Source organism: Haliaeetus leucocephalus, unplaced genomic scaffold (genome assembly GCF_000737465.1).
Source record: "Haliaeetus leucocephalus isolate CR32 unplaced genomic scaffold, Haliaeetus_leucocephalus-4.0 Scaffold339, whole genome shotgun sequence".
Lineage (NCBI taxonomy): Eukaryota > Metazoa > Chordata > Aves > Accipitriformes > Accipitridae > Haliaeetus > Haliaeetus leucocephalus.
In genome coordinates this window covers 11,491,246-11,499,039 of record NW_010972775.1, presented here as the reverse complement: position 1 = coordinate 11,499,039, position 7,794 = coordinate 11,491,246, and positions in this window count along the sequence as shown.

The window sequence follows — 7,794 nt, the reverse complement described above, 5'->3', positions numbered from 1 at the left end:
TTTCTTTTATATACATTTAAAAGTTATCTTTGTCTTCAGCAGAGGGTGATAAACTGTGGTATTGTCACCCAAACAGCTCAGAAATGCCAGCTACAGCAAGCAGGGTGAGCAGAGGCACTTCGGAAACTAATGACAGTGGAGAGATCTGCATATTCATAGCAGGAGGGAGACAGAGCTGCATACACAAACTGAGCAACTGCCACCAATGGGTGAGCTGATTACTGTTTATCTGCAGGGGGAGAGAAATGAATTCTAACTGGCTAAGACACTTTTGTTATCGTGAAATACATATTTGGCTTCAGCAAACGGCTTCAAATCAGAAAAATGACATTTTTGTGCTGGCTGCTTATAAACAGGATGTAGTTAGTGTAAGGCACCCACAGCTGCAGTAGCTGCAGATTTTCAAGGCCAGACTCAAATGTATCATACTTTATCATTAGTTTTCATATTTGCTATACCCAAGGCCGTACAGTGTTTTACAGGGAACCCAAGAAAATAACTTGACTGATTGGTTGGCACTCAATATTGTATGACAGTTCATTGTTTTCAAGAGAGTTTGTACCTTCACCTGAAACTTTAATCACAGCATCACAGGCCCAGTCCTGTTTTTGATAAAGTCAATGTCAATGTCCTCAGCTTTGGTAAGTGCACAACTGGGTCTGCGCTCAATAAAACTGAAAACTGGGAAACCTCTTCAATATTAAGAGTAAGTTTAGCTGAGATGAGGGTCAGAACTTCAGGGCCTGTTGCTGACTGCCTGTCCCCAAGGAGATGGCAGGTGGAAATGGACAAGGAGAGCGGTAGCAGTAAGATGATGGGGCAGCATCAGACATACAGCTTTCTAGAAAGATGGATGCAGCTTTAGTCCACAACTCACCAATCACATATCTTCCTAACACTCATGATAAAATTGGTGGGAGTGGTTTGAGAAAATCACAGAGAAAAGCTGTCTTTTGGGTAATTGTGCTACACTACTTCTTGTTTCTTACAAGAAAAACATTCTGGAGATAAGAGCAGCTTTCTAAGGAAAAAAAAGGAAGATATGTGGGACTATATGTGAATACAGTATAAGGACACAGTAGTTAACACATGTATTTTACTGATGAGACCACATCTGGAGTGCTATATCCAGTACTGGGGTCCCCATTACAAGGAAGACATAGACATACTGGGCTGAGTCCAGTGAAGGAGCAAGAAGTTGATTAAGGTCTCAGAGCATCTTCCAGACAAGAAGAAAGCTGGGGTTGTTCAGCCTGGAGAAGAGAAGGTTCAGGGGTACCTTACCAGCGTGTGTAAATTACCTGATGGGGGGGATGTAAAGAAAACAGAGCGACACTCTTCTCACCAGTGCCCAAGGAAAAGAGGCAATGGGCACAAATAGAAATTCCATTTAAACATAAGGAAAAAGCTTTTTTTTTTTTTTACTGTGAGTATGGTCAAACACTGGAACAGGTTGCCCGAGAGGTTGTGGAGTCTCCATTCTTGGAGATGCTCAAAACCCAACTGGACAGAGTCCTTTGGCAGCCTGTTCTGGCTGATCCAGCTCTGAGCAGTGGGGTTGGACCAGATGATGTCCAGAGGTGTCTTCCAACCTCAGCTATTCTGTGTGATTCTATGATTATTTTATATAAGGAGCAACTAGGAAACATCAGCTTGTTTATTATTTATAAAACTTTGTCAGAGGCATTTATGGGTAAGGAATATTATTGTTGCAAGTTGACATCGTGTGGACGGGTACCGACTGATAGGTGTCCGCATCTCATCGTGACTCAGGAACTACAGTACTGAGATCTGTAAGCAGTTGACAGAAGTTGTGCTCCAAACTGGTATACATGGAGTTTGCTTTTCACTCCAGTAATAACTAATGCAACTTATCATCTGCCAGTAAAACACATTCCTTTGACGCCAACAGAAAATTGCAGTGAGTGGGCCACCATCTTCATCACTCTTCAACTTCCCCTCTGTGGACAATGCTGGGAAGTCCAGCTTTTCTTGGTTTTTTTTTTCCCCACATGGTAGTACTAATAAGTTTCGAAACAAAAGAACAATTTGTTACTTTAGAATTAGCACCATGACTGCTCTTTGTAAGGAAATAAGGTCATTCTGCTCTAATGAAATTGCTGAGCTGAATGCACAGTTTGAAGTTCATGACCCATTGAAATGATGATTTATGGACCTTTCTTGCAAATTACCTGTGTTAACATCATACATAATATATTTCAATCACTAGACCTTTGAAAGAAGTTTTCTTTTGCAAGATTCTTCTCTTGTTTGTTGTGGACACTTGTGTTCCCTCAATACTGTCCCATAGGAGGGTTTAAATTTTACAGTGCACTAGAAACCTCTTAAGTTTCTGCTTTCAGATAAAAGCTTGGCGGCGTCCAGGCTCAGTCCACTTGGGTGAATGTTACAGTGGAAAGCCTTTCTTCTGTACTACCACCAATCTACATATGGTCTCAGCTCTGGGAAGACAGTTCACATTGTCAAGATCTGCACCGAGACGTGACAGAGAAAGAGGTAAGAAGAAAACCAGCAAGAATTATCAGTATGGCCGAGGAAGCTGCAATGTGATGATATTTGCTCCCACATCTCCCCTCGTTTCTTTGTCTGTGCTCAATGTTAAACTTGTTATGTGAGAAGATAAGAAAAATTCACTGTGGGATCAAAGAATTAGGGAGAGATCACGGTGGATCAAGAAGCATTTTGCTTATGTAGGATTATAATATGAAAGGCAAAAATAAGTATGTGGAACAAAAATTGCTGGGGAATGGGAATAGTGTGGTGTGGATTTCCCTCTGTTGCATTTCCACTGAATTTCATTCACTGAAAATGCTCAATATATGGCAAATATTTGGAAGACGAGTGCCAGTGCAGTATTTTGTATATTCTGTGGATGGAAGTGTGCTGGGAATCTGGTCAGCAGTGTAATTGTTTATATTCATTATAAACAATCTGTGTTATTTGGCAACAAACCCTGCCTTTCTGAGTTGACTCTCGTTCTTGCTGCTGAGATAGTTCCATCAGCTGGTTGTAATTTTACTTTGGGGGCATACAAACGTACGCTGTATTTCTTCCAAATTATCTGTGGGAGAAACATGAAGAATACACTAAAGGCCGCTTACTCTTGTGGGACCTCTTTTGGCCCTCTTTCAATAGTCTTTAAGGGCCATAAGAGGATGCAGAGTAAGTTTAGTTTGTGTGTGCCTTGTAGCACTGTTATATACCTCTGCATCTTCTTTCCTGGTTTTAATCCCCAACTACTTTCATCTTAAACAGTAATAGCAGATAAAATAATGAAGAGAATTGCTATTGAAGGTAAAATGGGGCATGGGATGAAGGGAAAAGATCTTGCTGTGAAAAAGTTAAACCCTTATTTGGCTTTAAAGATGAAGCAAATAGTATAGAAGCCATTTTCTGAGCCCTCTACACAAAGCTGAGTTTATCCCAGATGTGTAAGCATGGTTTTTGCAAGATGGGACCTTGCATTTGTCCTAGCTACCCTGCACCTGAAGGACCTACTTGTGCTCCTGCCTAGTACAAGGGGAGCATAAAAGATTTTCCATCTATCAGATATTTGGGAGATTCCAAATGATCCTCTACTGTATAAGGAGGAACTACATCTGCCTTTTTTTTTGCCTAAAAGAGCAGAGAAAAGGCCTGACAATGAATTAATTAGCCAGTAAGCCTCATGGTTAGGATCTTCCACCTCGTAGTCTCAAGCCTGCCTAGTATAGGTCAAAGCAAGGACTCAAAACCTGAACTTTTACATCCTACATATGTGTTCTAACTACTAGGAACTGGTCACTCAAAAGGAGGATTTCTGTGTCACTCCTGAGCTGTTCCAATTTGTAGGAATAATTAAATATCCATTAGACTTAATGAGAGATGGATTCTACAGTCCAGCAAGTTTGAGCATTCACCTTCGGTGTCACTGATGCAGGTTTGACTCTCTGCTCCAATGACTCCTCAGAGTGAACAGGCATGGCTGAATTGCTGGACTGGGATTGCTTTTGCTTGACTGACATTTTCCAGAAAAAAAAAAAGAAACCATAAACCAAACTGTTTGTTGAAAGAGGCCTGACCAGCTCTGCATGAGCCCTTCCACTTCCCTGCTACTTCTCTGACCACAGACCTGATCATACTCAAGCAAAAATATTTTAAGACCATGTCTCAGCCAGCAGTGTTTTAGAAGAGCATTTCATCAGCGTGAACAGTTTTACTTCCTCTCTCATGCTGACACTCTCCACTGCAGGGAAACGTGTTTGTGCTCACACCTGTGCTTAGAGATCACAACTGCACAAGAACATGAAAGAATTTTTCCGCATGCAGTAGGTGCTTTAAAAAATTTCCAATAATTTTCTGTTTTCCTGGCCTTCTCCCCTTGTCTACTTTTGCTAAGCCTATGCTTGTCATGCATGTAGGCTTCAAAGTGAGAAAGACGTTTATCCTGAAAGCAGCTGTTTCTACTACGGGAAAGCGCATTCACTTTGGCTGTGATCTTCCTCCAGGAAGGTGAGGCTCTGCTCAAAGCTTGCACCCAGGCTATCCGGGCTCCACTGAGTTTGACCCAAGGACAGAATCTAGCTTCTTGTAATCTCTGATGCTAGAGGCTGAGGTTTAGCTCTCCTTTAGCAAGTTTGGCTCTTTCTAAATTTTGATCAAGCGATTTTCATTTGTTCAGTACTTGAAGGAGCAGGATTTATTTACTGAAGATTTAAATTTCTCTAAAGTAGAGAGAAACCAAATAGCACTGCTCTTTAAGCATGCCTCCACATTTAGAAAGCATTGAGTTACACTTTCCATTTGAAGCTTTTCTTCTTAAAAAATAATTCAGACATCCCTCCTGAGACTTTCCTGGCACTGCCCCCTCCTTGTAACCCAATCCACCTCTGTCCAAGAGCACAGCTCGCTACTTGCCAGGTGTGCTGGCATGTTTGTCACATAAAAGAGTTAAGGCATAACTGTTGGCAACATGAGCTCTGAAAAGGTATTTGAAGAGAGCTTTATATATTTTTAAGTATGAGGCATGTACCGTTTTGCTAATGGGATTCACCATCTGTATTTTACTGTAAATGCACCTTTTCCTCTATCCGCTGTGAATGAGAAATTATTTTTATTGACTTTTTGGATGGCTTTTGATTAGAGATAGCTCTCTTCCCACAGGCATCCTCTGACATCCTTCCTTTACCTGAGTGCTATCAGAACTAGTAGGAGGCAGCCACCATTTCTATTTGAATGAATTTTCTTCTTATTATAGTGTCAGACACTCAGCATTGTCTGACCCTGCAATCTAGAGACCCAGAGTTTTTGCACTCCTGGGAAATACTTCTGAAAAATAGTGATAACTAAGATAATAATATTTCTCAGCACTCCTGTAAAGCTTTTAATCCACTGATCTCAAACCAGATACCAGCACTTACTAGTAGAGGAAAGCTAAATATGTGGCATGAGGGATCCTATCATTTGAAGGAGGAAGCCTGCAGAACACTGTGCACTGGGCCATTACAAAGGACAATACTCGATTGTATTGGGTAACACACTGATCTTGCTGCACTTAATGGCAAAATGACTTCAGTGGAGCCATAAACACAAGAAAGTGTCATGAAAAATATCATCATGATCTCTGTATTCAAAATATGCCTTTTGTAGCAAAGCACAGCAAAGTGTAATGCAAATGTTTGCGTATTTGTTGCGTATCTTGCATGTCAGACTTACTGTTTTTGACTATTTGGCTTCTTTGTCTATCTAATTTATTTCAAATTTGAATATTCATCAATACAATCTAGTAAAGAAAGAGCAACACTGAAAAAATACCTGCAAATATCGTCATTATTTCAAATGGATTTACTTTTACACCAGATTTTTTTGGTTTACATTTCATAGAAATTCAAGGCATCTCATTTTTTTGGCACCAGCATTCATAGTAAATAGCCTTCAAAGTGTCATTGAAGAGATTTTGGTGAAGAAAAAAATTACATTTGCATGTCTACATGCTGATGTTTGCTCTGGAAAAGGCAAACACATCCAACTAGGAGGGAGACAGATAATCATGTACCTATATGACAAACTACAGCTAATCAATGCTACATGACTAACAAGTACCTTATAGCCTCAAAGACAAATTACAATCAATCCAAACTGCTAAGAATTGGAAAAAAAAAATCCTATTTCTAAAATAGGTTTGAATAGCAAACACTTTTGAAGCAGCTGTGATCTGCTTATGGATTTTCTACAAGCAGAAGGAAAAACTAAATTTCCCTGATAAATGACATTGTTAATTATTCACTGAGTCCCATTCTCCCACCTACTTTAATGAACTGTAATATAGTGAATCTTAATACCCAATATAATGAAAGTAAATTTTCACCCTCAGTGCAGTGTGAATGGCACAATCGCTTTATTCTTTTATCCACAAAGTGTCAGTCATTCATTTCAATTCTGGATCATTCAATAGAACTAAGATGTGCAGTGAATGGGATTCCAGTCATGTCATCCAGTTAGTGCAAAGTGATTCTCAATAGCACTTGACGACACACTGCTGGATTGGCTCAGTGCATTAAAACAAACCAAATTATTCTGGTTTTATGTACATATTGGTACTTGTTGACATACTAGTAAATTGTTTTAATAGCCTGTACTTATGAAGGTGTATATCTTTGTAGTTAAATTCCAATACATTGTAAAGCATACTTTACCTAGAAAATATTACTCTCTCAGGAAAACTGTAATCACAAAGTTTAGACTCAAAAAATACAGTAATGCTAACTGCTTTATCCGATCTCTGAATAGCCGTCATAAGCTAGATGTGCGTGAGTGAATCAGAAGCGAGTAGCCCAAGACGCAGCTTTGGAGCTAGGGGAGTATAATGCGCTGTCAGTTACAGCCCAATTAAAGGGTATTCTACTTAGCTATTTGTGGCCATAACTGCAGCCTTGATGGAAACAAAACCAAGATTTTTTTTTACTTAATCCTCAAAAATAATTTCCTTTAAGCAGTCTTTAGACCAGATTCATATCTTATGTCAAACAAAGGAGATGATGAATACTTCCCTCAGTTAATACCACTTTCATGCGAAGGGTGTGCATTGGCCTAGCAAAGCAATAAATAAATCCACAATGATGAATACTGGCACTCTTTACTCCCTATTCCTGCTTCTACTTTCAGCTCCATGCTGCCATGCCAACTCAGATGTACAGAAAATATTCTTAGTATGTGTCCTGTTTATGAAGATTGACCAGTTTCCTCCAACTTGTGGTGGTCCTTAAAGTCCAGGAGGAAATAATTCACCTCACTAACCTTTAAGGACTTCAGTGCACAGATGACTTGCTGATGTTTTTAATTGGTTCAGCTGTACAAGTTTGATGTGGTTTGCTACGCTTGCTGCTTTTGTTATGAAACATCAAAACACCCAGGAAATCTTATTTTAATGCATGTCCAACCTCTCATCTACCCACGCAGCTATTACTGGATTGTGGTTTTCAAAATTTGATCAGAGGGGGGTTTTCCAATTACCAGATGAATTAAGATTCATTCCTTGAGTCCAGAGACTGAGGGACAACACACAGCTGATGCCAGACAGAAACTTTGCCTGGCACAAGTGTATCTCGCTGATGTACCTATTCTTTGCCTGATTGTGTTCACAACCCCCTCTCTGTAGGACTTGGTGTCATCTCTCAAAATAGCTGAACCTTTGCCACTTAAGCATGTGATCTGACTCCTTTCTGAGCAGAGATAATTCCTAAAAGCCCTAGAAAATTGGTGTCTTCAATTTGAATACATTCAGCATTAGAAATA